The sequence below is a fragment of the Dermacentor silvarum genome, chromosome 7 (genome assembly GCF_013339745.2).
Source record: "Dermacentor silvarum isolate Dsil-2018 chromosome 7, BIME_Dsil_1.4, whole genome shotgun sequence".
NCBI classification, from domain to species: Eukaryota; Metazoa; Arthropoda; class Arachnida; order Ixodida; family Ixodidae; genus Dermacentor; species Dermacentor silvarum.
The window spans coordinates 6,868,696-6,884,960 of NC_051160.1; positions in this window are offsets into that span (position 1 = coordinate 6,868,696).

The window sequence follows — 16,265 nt, forward strand, 5'->3', positions numbered from 1 at the left end:
TATGGACGCCGCGAACGCGGCATCGAAGCACTAACGGATAGGGCGCGAACGAGGTCGTGGACGCTACATTGATCTCGATCGACGGTGCGACGCCTTGTGTTGGTGGCTCTTGTGTAACGTCGGCACCTGTAGATCCACTTTCACAGGGTGGAATGGAGTCGGAAATTTTTTAAGGCTACATGCCCCTTGTGTCACCTTTCATCCATTTTGGGCAATTGGCCAAGAATGTGCACATATACCAATAACACAGTGCCGTTGTTATCGTTGCCCGCGGGCACCTATCCAGTATCCTAAGTTATCAAACCAGGCAGCAGCCAACAGCAAGTCGTCTATTCGGGCATATATACCCGTTGCCAATGTTGTCTGCCCGGCAAGAGCGCAGCGAGCAGTTATCCACTGGCGCAAACTGGGCACGTGACACTGCTTGTTCAGCGATCGTCCAACCACCCAAAGTGGACGAATTAACAAAGCTATCGCTATAATAAAGAGATTGTGAAAAAGCTCCACTTTAACAGTTTAGACTAACACTTTCTCTGAGCTTCATTTCTATTTATTTGATGGGAGAAAGTTTTTAGTGACGAAAATGAAGGCCAGACCTAGCTTTAATTTTGAGCCGAAACTTCAGCACAGGTAAGTCAATGTTATGTCACGGTTTTAAACGTACCTTCTCTGCATAGTTTCTTACAACACTGTAAGAAACTCTATGTCTCTTCGGTACCTTGGCCGTTTTGACATAAATTAGGCTGATGATGATGATCTGTGATGAGGCAGCATAGCATGCGGTGCGAATACCAAACGAAGACACAAAATGGCCAGAAACAGCATCGCATTTATTTTTCATTTAACTATCACACAGGCAATGAGATCGGAGCGGCAAATACATATATATATATATATATATACTATGGCAGCCGCCCATAAAACTGTCAAAAATACATATTCAGGCAATATAAATGCAGGGATGTGCGAACAGTGGTCCGTGGATGACACCATCGTTTTAACATACAACTCGCTGTACAGAACCGCAGCGCTCACATCTGCAGCATGAACACAGATGAGACAAAGTGTGGTGATGACAACACTTAAGTAGTAAGCTCCTTCATTTGTCTCACGCAAATGTCTCTGCTGAAGGTGCAAAACACAATCGCATCATTTGGAAGTGGTAGAAAAGCTAACACCTGCAAGAGCGAAGTTCTAACAAGAACTTGCCAAAATTTCTGTCATTTAAAGCAAGCTGCGGGAGATCCCAGACAATTCACAGTATGGTTGGCACAGTACGTGTGACCACCACCACACTATTTTGCCAAAGTAACAAACGAATGTGACAAAACAAATGCAGCGCCCACACATTTCGCGCGCCTGGATAATATAAACACACCACAATGAAATGTTGCACATCCCTGGTATATGTATGGATTATAAAAAAAATACCTTTTAGAGCATCTTAAGGAGACATATCAGGAACGCGGACGTTTCCGGCAGTGTAAGGCGCACTTGCACCAAAATCTATTCAAACAAAAGAGGAAAAGGCTTCCAAAAAAACGTCGCGGCGTTTGTGGACAAAGATCAGAGAATGCCTTAAGATACCCAACACACACCCCAATGCGCTGACCGAGGGACTTTGACTGTTTCCGGTTCCCAGCAGACAAAGGGCAAGGCAACCCGCTGGAGTTGATTCAAGGCCAGCGCGCGCTAAACACGTCACGTAACTGGCGCGCGCCCAATAGCGTCGGCCTCCAATCTCGGAGGCCGCATCGGGCGGCGATGTTTGCCTACGCCGCCAAAAGAGGCCGCGACGAGACTTCGCGAAAGGCAGTTTTGTCGCGTATGCTTGCCTAAGCTTGCGTTTATCTGGCCCCAGGGCAAGCTTGCTCTGCGGGATGGACAGGACACACCCACGGTCGGCGCATTGGACTGCGTTCTAGGTCACCATCGCACGAAGCAGGCACACAGGAACACGAAATAATGAAAATGCCGAATGATGTCCACTACGCCACGGCCTTGAACGAAGCCGAGTCAAAGGCACACAATACAGAACGCCCAGCGCTTGTAGATGAGAGGGGGAGGCCGTAAAAATATGACCATCGTCGACTTCCTTTCTGAGCGGGCGTGGAGAGTGTCCCACGAAGGCACTTGAGTTGGTAGGATAACTAACACTTCACCAGTCACACACCGGCGTAAGAAAACACGTGGTATGGAAGCGTTGTACAGAACAGACACAAACCACGCATCAGAAAAAAAAAATAAAAAAAAATATCGTGAGAAAGACGTAGCACCCCTTTGTTGACACACATTGCGGTACATGCTGCTGTTGCTTAAGACAAATTTATGCGTTGCGTAACGAGTGCAGAAACCACCACGATTTTTCGCTTACAGAATGAATGCCTACAAACAGTGGTTTTGTTCACCCATCAAGATTTCCTGTTATGCCTAATGACAAAGCGAAGCATGTGGCCAAAACAACTTGCGCCTTGTCTAGTTTAGAGTAGGCGCACATGATTAAAAAGCTGTAAGCAGGCTTTGCGTCAGTGTGAGCAAATGTACTACGATTACAAAATGGTCTGATTTCGAGTGGTTGCGAGTGTCTCTAAATGTTGCGTAAAAAAAAAAAAAAGGGGGGGGGGGGGGGACACCGCGCGATTGCGTCTGCTTGTTCAAACGATCCCGCGCCAAGTTTCTCCGGAGCCGCGAAGGCGTGCGACTAACAAGTCTCAACTCGTCCGGCCCGTCCACAGTTGAGCTGTACAGCTTCCGAAGGCACTTCGTGAGCGAATCTTGAGCATCGCGCAAGGACGCACACACAACCAGCGGCGTCCAGGAGTCAAGGCTAGTCGAAGCGGAGGAACGCGAGAGGAAAAGATCGCCTCCGGCCGTTGGGAGGCGCGGCCAGCCTGTGGCGCGCGAAGTCATCGGCGATGCGCCGCAGCTGCACCCCGGCCATCACCCAGCGGAGCCGATAGCTCGGCACCCGCTGCTCCTCGATCCTGGGCACCAGGTCGGGCGGTAGCGTGGTCCCCACTAGGTTCACCAAAGCGGCGGGGGCCGCGGAGAACAGGGGAGGAGGCAAGAAGAGCAGGTCAGGGGTCGGCCGGGGATTGCCGGCGGCGGGGTGAGCGGCCTCGCTCGGCTGCACCAGGCTGCTCGGCGCGGGCCACTCACCGAGCGGAAGCGACGTCTGCGTCGCAACGTCCACCGCGTCGCTGGGCCAGAGCGGCTGCTGCCTGCGCCTCGGAATCGGGATGGCGGCCGAACGCATCTCGTTGGGCGGCGGAGGAGGAAGACAGTCCGCCGCTGCTGCTGCGTCGTCTTCGCTCGCCATCGCGGGCCACTCGAACGACGCTCTCGCCGAGGTGAATGCAGGCGATGGCTCGTAGCCGGAGTCCGCGTCCGACGGAAGCGATTCACTGTGAAGAAGTGGCCATGATGAGCCAAACTCTTCCGCCGTCTCGTCCCCCATCATGTCCGAGCGCGCGCGAATGTGGGGGGGCACGCCGCGGGCGCCCCTTGCTGCTTCCTAGTAGTACCCAGCACTGCTGCTACTGGCTCTCCAGCGCGCGGGCGTTCCCCCATGCGGACGACACGTGACGCAAACATCACGTGACTCGTCCGAGTCTGCGCGGCGCCGCCGCTGCCGCGCGGTCACGTGACCAGTTTTTCCTCTCTCGTTCTCTCTCCTGTCGCTTTCAGCTGGATTCTCTCTATCTGCTTCTCTCCGCTCGGGCCCGGTCGCCCGCGCGCACCCTCCTCGTCTTTCTCCTCCCCGCCCCGACAACCCTAACTGGTTTCTGCGCAAGGCATCGAATGTGTGCTGCTGCTGCGCCAAAAGCGATCCTCCAAGCCGCGCGGCCAGCGCCAGGTGCAGCCCCCGCTGTCGCGGTCATCTCGTCAACTCCCTTCCCGGCCGCGTGCGGCTGTCTGTGCGAGAGGGGGGAGCGCTTTTTCTTTCACGGCGCCCCCCTCGGACAGAAGAGCGGAGCGATCGGTCGGTCGCTCCCAGACCGCGGGTCGGGAGCCGAAGCGCGGTCTTCCCCGTCCAGCCATGGCGAGGAAAAGTATAGAAGCACAAAACGGGGACTAAGAAGTGTTCTCCCCTGCTGTTTCTTTCGATAGGCGTCAGCTGTCCTTGGGCCAGCCAGCGCCGTTGGTAGACACGTGTGCGTGCACGCTTCTGCTGCCGATAGTGTGGCGCGAGGCGGCCGGGGTGCGGTGGTGGGTCGTGCGCAAACAAACACACGGCGCCGGGTCGCCGACTGGTCGGCAACGTGGTGCACTGCAGCAGGTGGCAACAACAGCGCACTGTTGCTGCCCGAAAAAACGATCACGTGGTGTTTTTTTTTTCTCGTTTTTTTTTTCTTCCTTTTTCTTTAGGAGTTCGTTTCTGGGTGTCCAATATGGGGGGTTGTGGAGCGCGGGTGGCGGACGCGCAACCTGCTAGAACAAACAAGTGGAGTCGTTCAGCACGTAGTGTTGGGCACAGTGTCTATGTCCATAAGGAAGAATTACGCAGGTGGCTCGTCACTTGTACGTCCGAATTAACCGTGCTTAACAAAAAATTGACAGAATGGGGGGAGAGGGGCAGATTGAACCCACGGGGACAGAACACGTATAATGACTTCAAACTAAAGCGTTTATGTGCAATGTTCTAAAACAGGCAACCTGTCGACACACACCTCGAAACATCTGTCCAGTTCGCAACGCTTGGCGCGGTTGCTCGCGACAATATTTGCCCTTCATTTTAGGAGAATTACGCAGGTGCCCGGTCAGCTGTGTTCATGAACGGTAAAGGCACTGTACTTTGCACCACCAACGAGCTCCCGAAGCGACTCGGACAAAACCAGGCTCAAATTAACGCCACCTGCAGCTTATCAAGCGCGCACCTGTTCTTTTGCAAGTGCGTATTTGTCAAGCGCCGCTCCAAACGAAACATCGGCGTCACGCCCCTCGTTTTCCCTGCTACAAGTATTGGCACGATGCACGTGCTCATTGCACCCAGTTTAAGTTGCAAAGACTCCGGACAATAAGCAATACAGAAAGGGTGTTGATTCCGTAACTTTACTCACCTAAAATCTACACAATTACATTGATCTATCACCGTATGAAAAACTATCATAAGCCTGTATGACAAACTGAAGATAGTCCCAGTGAGGACCTACAGAATTTTAACGACAGGGCAGACTCGATCTGCAAACATTAAAAAAAAAAAAAAAAAGAAAAGATCGACCGAGGCATTTCAGACTTCTTACGTGTGGGAATGCGAAAGCATTATAGTCGCTTTGGTGAGATATTTTCGATTGATGTTTTCGACATACATTAAAGATTCTGTGTGTGTTTGCGTTCGTGAATGGTGTGCTCCCTTTCTTCTGAGGCGTACTTCCGTGGTCGGCCACGTTTCACAGCTGCCGCTGAGGTAGACGCTTCAGAGTTCGTCGCAGTAGATGCAGCACCGATGAAATCGGTGACGCGCGGGAGGCAGCGCGCCCACTTTATACACCCATGACGTGGCGCCTCCTCCTCCCCATTGGCTGCCCAGTACGTGCCCAATGAGGCACGCACTGGGCCACACATTTAGTCAGTCAGATGGCTCCGACGTGATGAGTGCTATCACGTACGCACTAGGCACACCTTTAGGCAGCCAGAACCGCGCACGCATAGAGCCACCGTGGCGGTGGGGAAACGTGCTCGTCTCACACCCCGGAGGCCCAGGTACAATCCTCCCCCAGATCGAAATGTACAAAATTTTCTTCTCAAAGCTGTTCATTTGCACTGTTTACAGGAACGTCCCTGACAAATACGACGTCAATCCGACCATTTTTGACGTGTTTTTACTCTTTGCGCCGTCGGCCATTTTTGGTACCATCGCTCGGTCACGCCGCCGCCGACAACGACGCCGGATTCTCGCGTAACGGGGCATATAACGCTTTCGCATTAAAAGAACAGCATACTTGTGCGGCCTTGCAGCATCACAACGCAATTTTCAGCGAAGCTGTTTCTTTCGAACACTTCCAGTAAGAATTTCAGTGACCTGTAATTGAATCACGTATTTTAAACAGTTGCCCGCATCATGGCTGGCTCATTTGAAAGCTTTTCTGCGTATAAAGCTTTCGAGCAGTTGTTAATTGTTAAATAATTTTTTCAAAGACTGCAATCAATCTACACAAATTGTACATACCCAAAACATTGCTTATATAATGTCCTCACCCGCCGCGGTGGCTCAGTCAGCTAAGGCGTTGCGCTACTGAGCACGAGATCGCGGGATCGAATCCCGGCCGCGGCGGCCGCATTTCGATGGAGGCGAAATGCAAAAAAAAAAAAAAAAAAAAAAGAGAGAGAGAGAGAGAGAGAGAAAAAAAAAAACACCGTGTGCTTGCGTTGTAGTGCACGTTGGTCAAAATTAATCCGGAGCCCTCCACTGCGGCGTGCCTCATAATCAGAACTGGTTTTGGAACGTATTACCCATAACCGGCTTCGTTATAAGTTTAAACAAATGTAAACGAGGTTATAACGAGGGCACCGGAAGAACCTACTATGAATTTCGTATAACGCATTAAAAAAGGTAAATATGAGGGCACAGTAATTATTTGCAACACTTCTAATTAGGCCGCAAAATCTGATCTTTCGCCACACATTGCACTTAAATTGACCCCCATTTGCACCAACCTTCGTGTGGCGTAGAGTTACCTCGGGACATTGGGAAGCGCAGCTGATAACGGCCGTATGGCACTTAAGAAATGTTTTGCTGAGGCTGTAGTTGCGTCACTTTGAAATGAAACAGCGCGCAGAAACGAGGACGGATGGAACAGGCCACACACACACCACACGCGCTGCGGAAAAACGTATACGTGAGGCATACAGGACGCTGCATTAAGGTACGACTAAGAGAGCTTCGGTAAACTAATCTAGCCTTGCACTGGCAATCGTGTGGTAATGGCTCATCGCTTTTTGCGAGCACCGTTTAGGCATAAATATCGGACTTCCCGGTTAGCGACAGAAGCATATATCATATAAGCAAAGAAAAAGAAACCTGTGTTAGCCGAACGTCACTTGCTTTGCATGACAAGGAATTTACCTTTCTGCAGCAGACATTTTCCTAACTTTAGATGGCTGCGGCAAATCACGTCACGTGTGGTTGTTTACATTTGTGTGAATGATTCAATAAAGCCTTCAGTTGCGAGGAGCGCTTGTGTCTCTCGTTCTTGCGTGCTGCTTTATTTCAAGACGATGCATTACCAACTCGCCCAGTTTTACTGCTGTAGTTGCAGAGGCTGTATCCGCACGCATTTAACTTCGCTCACACATTTGCCATAGCGTTTCCCCCGTTCTCGCTAAATTTGATCTAGGTGGCGTTTACAGTTCTGCCGGGGCAACGGGATAAATTCTGCCTTGTTCATAAAACGGACTTATAACGCTCCAAATCACTTGCATGTATACGTAATTCACAACAAAGGCCGCAATTCACCCACGCACTGAACTTTGTCAGCACATTACTCATAACGCGGCCCTTATTTTTGCCAAATATAAACACGGTCCCTTACTGTTTTGTTCAAGTACAAATAATTTCATTTTCATTCGAAACGCACTCACCTGTACGAAACGCCATATGTTTGCTGTGAATCCATCTGGCTATTGCATCTCTGTGTCTTGTGTGAGCTGTATGCTGCACTGAGTTATATACCAGGGTGTGATGCTCTTAAATGGGGCTGGCCCACGTGCGAAACAGAAGCAGCTGCACCTGTTTCGGTTCCTTACAGAGTTCTTATAGCCCCATTCCTTCCGATTATTATATGCACCCGACATGTGTGCGGTTTCAAGAAGCATCGATAAGTATACATGCATGTATTTATACAGAGTTAGACTGCGAATAGAGGCGCAGTTGGAAACCCTATAGGTTCTGTAGCAGAAAAGTTGGTAGCAAAAACTCGCGAAGAAACCTGCACATTGAGTGGGTGCGCTCCCTAACTGCGAATGACGATCACGGCTGTGACGTACTAGCACTCAGGTTTTTACCTCTCGTAATCGTAGAAGCGGAGTTCTTCAGCCGACGTTAAGAATGTCTTTGAGGACAAAGGCTGAGCGAGCAGCTGCTTGAGATGTTCTTGACAATTTATTTCAATGGTAGAGCCCCGCGTAATTTGGTGGCCAAGGCATGATAAATAGTTTGATGCCAATAAAAACAATATGAACATAATCTGGTGCTCAATACACTGTCCCGGAACCAATTTTTTGGTGTTTTATGCCCGAAAATTGCCCAGATTTTAGCAATGTGCCTCTCCAGATTTTCCCAACCTTAGTAATTATTTGCAACGCCTCTGCTTATGTCAGGGACGGTGTGATGGTGATGTGGGCCCAGGCCTCAAACACACAAACATGGCACAATGAACACAGAGATGCTTTAATGACACGGGGACGGGACTATAGGACGACGTACACGTCGTATATATATATATATATATATATATATATATATATATATATATATATATATATATATATATATATATATTGCAATGGAGTGGAAGCACAAGCTCGGTAACACGGGACAAAAGGGGAAGACGACGAAGAAAGAGAGGTCGCCTCAACCGAGGCCACCTAGAGGCCAAGGCCTTCAGATCTACTGCCTGAAATTTTGAATAAAGTTTTTTTTTTTTTTTTCCTCCTCGCCAGTCGGTAGACGCTTCTCAGGCGAAAATGGCGATGGAGCGCGATCGTAAACAAACGCAGCCAGCGCCCGGCGGCGCGACGGCCCACGTGATGCCACTAGGCCAATACCAGCGCGGCGTCGGCCTCGGACAGGGCCGTGCGAGGAGGAGGCAGCATTCTTCAAAGCATGTGGATACTTTTTACATGGCGCTGAGCCGTGCTCCCTCAAGGGCTGCAGAAGATAGCGCCAACCTTTTCCCTTTCCCAACGAACCACTTACTACTTTTTACATTGAGGGGTTTTAGGCTGCACCGGAACACGCCGGCGTCATACGCTCACACAGCAGTGGAGCAGGCCGGATCAGGGACAGCCAGACCTGTTTTCCCAGCTCACCCAGGAACACCGGCCTAGGGTAGATGGACAGCGCGGCTCGTGAGGCACGAAGGCTCAGACCTGGCACAGACTCAGCCCAGGCACAGGGACAGTCTGGGCCGCTCTACCAGCTCACCCAGGAACACCGGCCTTGAGTAGGTGGACTGCTCGGCTCGTTCGGGACGAAAGCCCAGACCATGACAGCTCAGACTGGTGACATGGCTGCCCTTCAGCGCCTGGCACCGACTCTTCCTCGTCCCTCGCGCACCACAACAGTCACGCACATTGAGTTAGTGAAATTACTTGTTATTGGAGGTCCGCACATTAATTCACGCACATTCAGCCGACCAATTCAAACAGTCTATGCCTATCACAGACGGGAAAGCGCCCCGGCGAAATACACTTGACCCCCCCCATACACACACACACGCACATTTTCACGCTACAGTTGGTTTAGGAACCTGGAAAACGCTGCGGATAACGAGCGAAGTGCCGCGAGCGGCCATTGTCGCGGACTTTTGTATTCGCGGGATTTTCTCATGCCTGGAAAGGCATTTTGTATTCGCGGGTATTTCTCATGCCTGGAAAAACTTTTATGTAGCGTGTATTGATCAACAGAAAGCTGGATCAGAAGTTTTTCATGTTGCTCTACAATTTTCTCATTGTCACTTTTCATGCAAGTATAATATTTGAGATTAATTAGGACACTGTGTAATTAGCAGGAATGCAAAAAAACAGAACACGCTAACCTTGCACTCGGCCACGCAACGCTTGAAACAGCGAAGCTGGGCGATCGTAGCCCAGCATTTTCCGGGCTACGATAACTTTTCACCGTATTATTCATGATGATGATAATTTATTTTCGCGCGTCTTGGACTTACGGCCGTCACTGCGCGCGGCATAGCGCAGCTTGCAACACCGACACCGCGTTGCAATGCCGACACCGCGATCCACTGCGTCGCAATGCCGACAACGCGTTCGAGCAGACCCGCTCCGTGAATGCGTCTCTCTCTCCCTCTCCTTTCATTTTCTTTATCTCTCTCCCGAGCATAGCGCGCAAAACCTCTTAACCTCACAGAGCACGAGCGTACGAACGCGCCAGCTGTGGACAAAGACGACGACGCTCGAACGCAACCATATGGTTCGCATGAATGCATGTTCTGTAAGCGTGGCTGTACAACCTAGCGGTTACGGCGCTCGCCTTGGGACCGTGGGTGCGAATCCCGCCTCCGCAAGAAAGTTTATTTTCTTTCATTTCTTGATACGAACCACAAACCACAAATTACGGCTGGCTTAAACAGCTTCGCTGTTAAAAATAGTTTGAGTTACGGCTGGCTTAAACAGCTTCGCTGTTAAAAATAGTTTGAGTATCTCCAAGCGATGGCCAACAACGTTACCTTGGTTCTGTTCAGCTACGTGATATTTGCATATTTTTAAAGCTTGGCTCAAGTTACGTGCGACAACCGGTATAATATAAAGTGATGCACAAGATCAAAGGATTGCACCAGTAGAGGCAGCATGATAAGTAAAAAAAAAAAAAAAAAAAAAAAAAAAAAAAAAAAAAAGCCGGCAGATCCCACGCCATGTGGGAATCGATGTTATGCGAAGCAGTGCGCGGGGAGCCTACCAAGTTAACGAAACGACCATGAGAGCACCATGACGTATGCGGCTGTTTCATGACGTGTACTTATTTCTCCTTTTCTCGGGGAGAACTTGAAGTTATTGCTCAACGCCTGCATGATTTGGTATGCTTACTCGAAGGTTCATTCTATCTGTTGTCACAGAACCTTGTGTAATATGATTGCATGCGGGACGTGTAGTGTTTTCTAGAAGGCACGCGCGCACCAGCGATCATACGCTGGAACCTCCGACGAGTCAGCCGACGCGCTTCCTCCGCAGTTTTCGACGATCGCCGACTTGGCGCGCCGCTATCGTTGTGCGTGAGTGTTTCGCTGGGCGCAAGTTCGCCCAATAAAGAGTCAAATTTTGAACTCACAGTTTTGACACTGCGTCGTTATTCAGCCTCACAACGTGACTATACTGTTGATCAGTGTCGCATCCTGCAGTCTAACCTGATTTTCTAAATGGTGCAAAGATCTCACCTTGAACATTGCTAAGACCAAAGTGATGATGTTTTACTCGCAAAACAGCAATAATTAATTTTTCTTATTCTGTAGATTCTGCACCATTGTATAAGGTCTGTGAGATCTCGGTGTACCCTTTTTACAACCTTTTTCTGCTCACACTAAACGCGCTGCAATGCCGGGTATGCGCATTCTGGGCTCTGTTTGCAGACTATCGAGGGAACTCAATTCTCCTACACCTTTCCGCAAGTCGTACACAACAATCTGTGTTCCTCAACTCGAATACGCGTTGGTCGTCTGAAATGGCATTTCTACATCCGACAGTGACATTATACGGGGTGATCACTTTTAAATTTCACAGAATATTTAAAGATTGCCTATGGCAGATAGCATAATTCTCATCCTTGAGCTAGATTATTCGAAAAGGCGGACATTACTAGCACGAGAAATCGAAACATATTCGACTAATTAGCCAAAATTTATCAATTAACTTCTTAAATAACTACTTTACTGCACATATTGCAATTTGAGAATTGTAGCCGGCTAGTTTGCAAGAAGCATCCACTTGAAATAAATTACAGGAGGCCACCAGTTTCGAGATATTATTTTCCAATGTGTGGGACGAAATGCATAGGCATTCGATCCAGTTACTGTTGAGCTTCAATGTGTAAAACAGCATTTTGATAAAAAAGTAAGTGGAACAACAGTGCATTTTTACGGCGAGTCTGATAGCGCATATCTTGAAACATGTCATTCTGGAAATTCATTCCAAGCGGATACGCCTTGGCAACTCACCGACTACAATTCGTAAATACCAGTATGTGCCGCAAAGCAATTAATTCAAAAGATAATTTGTCGAAGATGTCTTTCTATTTCTCTTGCAAGTAATGTCCACATCTCTAAATAATCGAGCTCAAGGACTCGAATTATGTTATCTTCAACAGGAAATCTTTAGAAATTCCATAAGCTTAAAAATGGGCACCCCCGTAGATGACGTCCCGAAAACGTTTCTAAGCAAATATCATCGCCGCTTTGCTAACACGGACACTATACCTTGTTCTAGCACTGTTTGTCACTGCCCTTACTTTGCTGCCGACGTAATCACGCTGACCTTCTGTCTCTTTTCAAACTCCTTCGCGGTAACCTCACCTGTCCCGAACTCCTCAGTTGTATCATGTTTCGTATTCTACGCAAGCTCAGCATGAGAGCATAGACCTTTCCATGTTCCTGCGTGTCATCACCTATACACTCAATTAACCGTCCACAGGCGACTGAGTCCTTATAACGCCTATTTTCATAATCAGGATATTTTTAATATTTCGCTGTCATTGCTTATTCCGAGCTTTGCGTTGTTGTTTTATAGTTTCACAAATAGTTTGACTGCCTTTTCTCCTCTTTTTCTTTTGTATTTACCTTGCGCTTTGTTGTATGTACACTCTAATTTTCATTGTTCTCTTTATTCATTTCTTTTGCTTATATTCCCCTGTAGGTTCTTTTTTCTTTAATGTATGCGTGCGCCAGCAGTCAGACATTAGGGCTGTTCCTGGGCGCATTAAATATATGACTGACTGACTGTGACTGACTGGACAGGACTGGACTATACTATACTAGACTAGAGTGGACTGATGTGAAAGAAACGCATACAATGGACAGGGGGGAAATAGGAAGGGACCAGGCTGGCAATTAACTGCACCGGGAAGGACACGAATGCCTGCGCTTCAAGAAGGACAGAATGACTATAGGCTGCCAAAAAACACTGAATGACACGCTACAAGCAAAATTTACAGGTCCTCATATAATTGCTCCCGCCGCGAAACCTAAATCAAAGCTTGCATACTTATTTTGTTTCTGCATAGCTTTTAAAAGCTTGTTCACTCATAATAATTTGTCATACTTTTTTTTTTAGCGGACAAAGAGCAGTTACAGAACTGTAACATTCGGTTTTTGCGAAATATTCGGTTAGTTTCAAATATTCGACAATACCATCGTAGTCCGTTTTCGGATACGAATAAGAATGGTGTGTAGTATTCAATTCGTATTCGAAACTTCCAATATTCGCCTATCCCTAAATCCCTAATAAAGACCGTTCTCTACCAAACCAAGACCGATTCACTACGTAGATGTCAACTGCGGACTGTGTGTCATTCCTTGGCATAAAATTAGATCCTAACTTGAAATTTACTAATCATATTGCATTTGTTAAACAAAAGACAGCTTACGGCATAAGAGCATTGATTAAACCACGAGCATTTTTTTTTTCAGTACACGCATTACTATCTCTATACTTTGCATTCATTCATAGTCATATCACCTACTGGGGAAACACATATAGCTGTCACCTCTCGTCTATTCAACACATACAGAACCAGGCCATTCGCATAATCACCAACAGTGACTTTTATTCAGATGCTCCCCCGCTTCTTAATGCTAACTCTATTCTACCTGTATCTGGATTGTTTAAGTGTCATTTAAGTATTTTCTTCTTTAAATTGCTTAACAAACAGCTTGCTTACGAATTTGTAGACTTCAACTTACTTACTAATACCAATTCCACTAGGTTTGCGCAAAACAACAACTTTCTCCTACCTAAATGTAGCACCAACTATGGAAAAATGACGTCCTCGTTTTTAGCGACAAAAATATGGAATGATCTACCACAGTCTCTTAAACAAACATCATTGAATACATTCAAATATGAATTGAAGTGTTTTATTTTTTGTAACTAGTTTCATGCCCGATAATATGTTGTTCTGTATAATTACGCCTGTTGATATAGGCATTTCCTTGTTTCTTGTATCCTACCATTGTATTGTATTTTGCGCGTTCGTTTGTCTTCCTTCTACACTTTTAATTTTGCTGCTTTAACCCATGCCTTGTATACATTTCTTTTTTTTTTAATTTGAACCGAGGGTCCCGTTGCAGTCTTTGACTTTGGGACCCTCGTCTGTACAGTATCGTTTACATAATCATTGTATTAAATGGATAATAAACTGAAACCGGAGTTGCGTCTTCTTTACTTTGTGTAATTGAAGCACGGCGTGAAAAGACGGACGGACGGACGGACGGACGGACGGACGGACGAAGTAGGCTAATAATACTAATCGCATAAAAAAAAAAAACAGCCCTATAAAAGACTAGGACGACAAAAATTAGTTGCGTGCCACCCCTGCCTCTACCCCCTTCCCGTCTCTGTGGCGTCACAGTTAAGATAAGGATTTTCTTTTATTTGGACCGTTTTTTGCTTTCGTTTTCGTAAAGTGTAATGCATACTCTTTCATTGGCGATCGGAAGGTAACCCGAGAACAAGCTTCTGTCGCATTGCGCTGCTGAGCTCGAGGGCGCGGGCCCGGCTGCATTTCAATGGGAGCGAAATGGAAAAAGCGCCCGTGTACTTAGATTTAGGCGAACGTTGAAGAACCCCAGGTAGCCAGAATTAATCCCCTACCGCGGCGTACCTCAAAATCATATGGTGGTTTTGGCACGTAAAACCTCAGCGTTTTAACTTTCCGTGGTTATGAGGGGAAAACTGCCGAGGCGAAGCGCACGCGTCAACGCGCTCCTGAAAATAGTCCCACAGAGTATTCGCGTTTGCTCAAGCTGGAGAGCATAGACGCCACTTGTATTAAAATGAGATAGAACTGACATACTACTCGGTGTCCCCCCCCAATCACATCCTTCCAATTTTCCAATTTCCTCTGCCACGTTTTTGGCAAATACGAATATCGCCGAAAGTATAACAGGTATCCTGACAGTATCCGCTGCGACGGCGCTATTCTGGACATTGTGAAATTCCGCCATATTGTTGAATTCGCTATCTTGTCAGCTATGTTTGGCCCACGGGGCTGCTACGGTCCCTCTGGTTGGCTCAAAATGACACGATTGCAGAATTTGACAATATGGCGTAATTTAAGGATGTCCATTATAGCAACGGAAAGCGCTGTCAGACTCTGCCGGACTACTTGACGCCGCGACACGTGTGTCGCACAATGTCCCTTCACTGCCACATGAGACACGACGAGCAAACGCTGTCAGTGACGTCACCGCGAGATAAAGCAAAAACATGCGTCGCGGCACTCGTCTTTCATTTTTGAGACTTTCCTGGCTCATCAGTTATCCTCTTGCTGCAAAAGTGGCAACTTTCACGTTGCAGAAGCGTAGCTTACTGACATAAGCTTTTATTATGAGTGAATTAATTCTGGGGCTATATGGGCCAAAACCACGATTTGATTATGAGGCACACCGTACTCAGGATTCGTTTTGACCATCAAGAGATATTTAACGTGCCCCCAATGCACGGGACGTTTTTATTATCAGTGTCCCTGTTAATCTGACTTGTTTCGCGTCGCTGATATTGGCAGTTGACAAAATCCGCGACGTTTAGTTTAAGCTCTAACGGGCAAGAGGTTACGCGTTGCATCGGAAACTGGATCGACCTGTTTGAAAACTGCACGTGCAAGCCTTTCCTGCGAAATAGAGTGAGAGCGCTTTGACAGCCGGCGCTGTCAGACTCCGTAGACAATGAGACATACGAAAAGCAACTTTGAAAACATAGGAAAATTAATCGTCGATTGGTGTTCCTATTTCGAAAGCCGCGGAAATAAATCAAACGTCCAGCGAGTGTCAGCATGCAGACGTGCGATGTATTGTCCACTATGTCACGTCGTATTTCAGAAAGAGTATGGAGTCGATGCAAGATGTGACACGGTAACCCAGATTGTGCCTGATATTTCCAGAATATGTTGGAAATCGTCTACGGCGGATAGACAATTCTGCACGAAATAAATTACTTTAGAGCTTATGCAACTATTGCGCGATCGACGCCCACCATGCGCGAAGGCATGCCTATTTAAAAACAGGTACCCTTAGAAACTTATGTTCCAATAAGGACGTTTGAAGCCTGTCAGCACTGGAGAAAGATCAAGGCTCGACTGGAACATCAACGCACAGCGCCACATATTTTGAGAGCCCATTTATCGAAAACACTGTCAAGCCCAGGCTTTCTGCTAAATGAATATGACTATACGTCACTGCTCGGTGAAAACATTACGGGGCTTAAACGTCCCGAAATCGCACAGTGACGCCGCATTGGAAGGCTCTGTGTAACTTTGAGACCACCGGGCTCTTTAACGTCTACCAAGTACACGATCGTTTTAAATGCGAAGCATTTCTTGG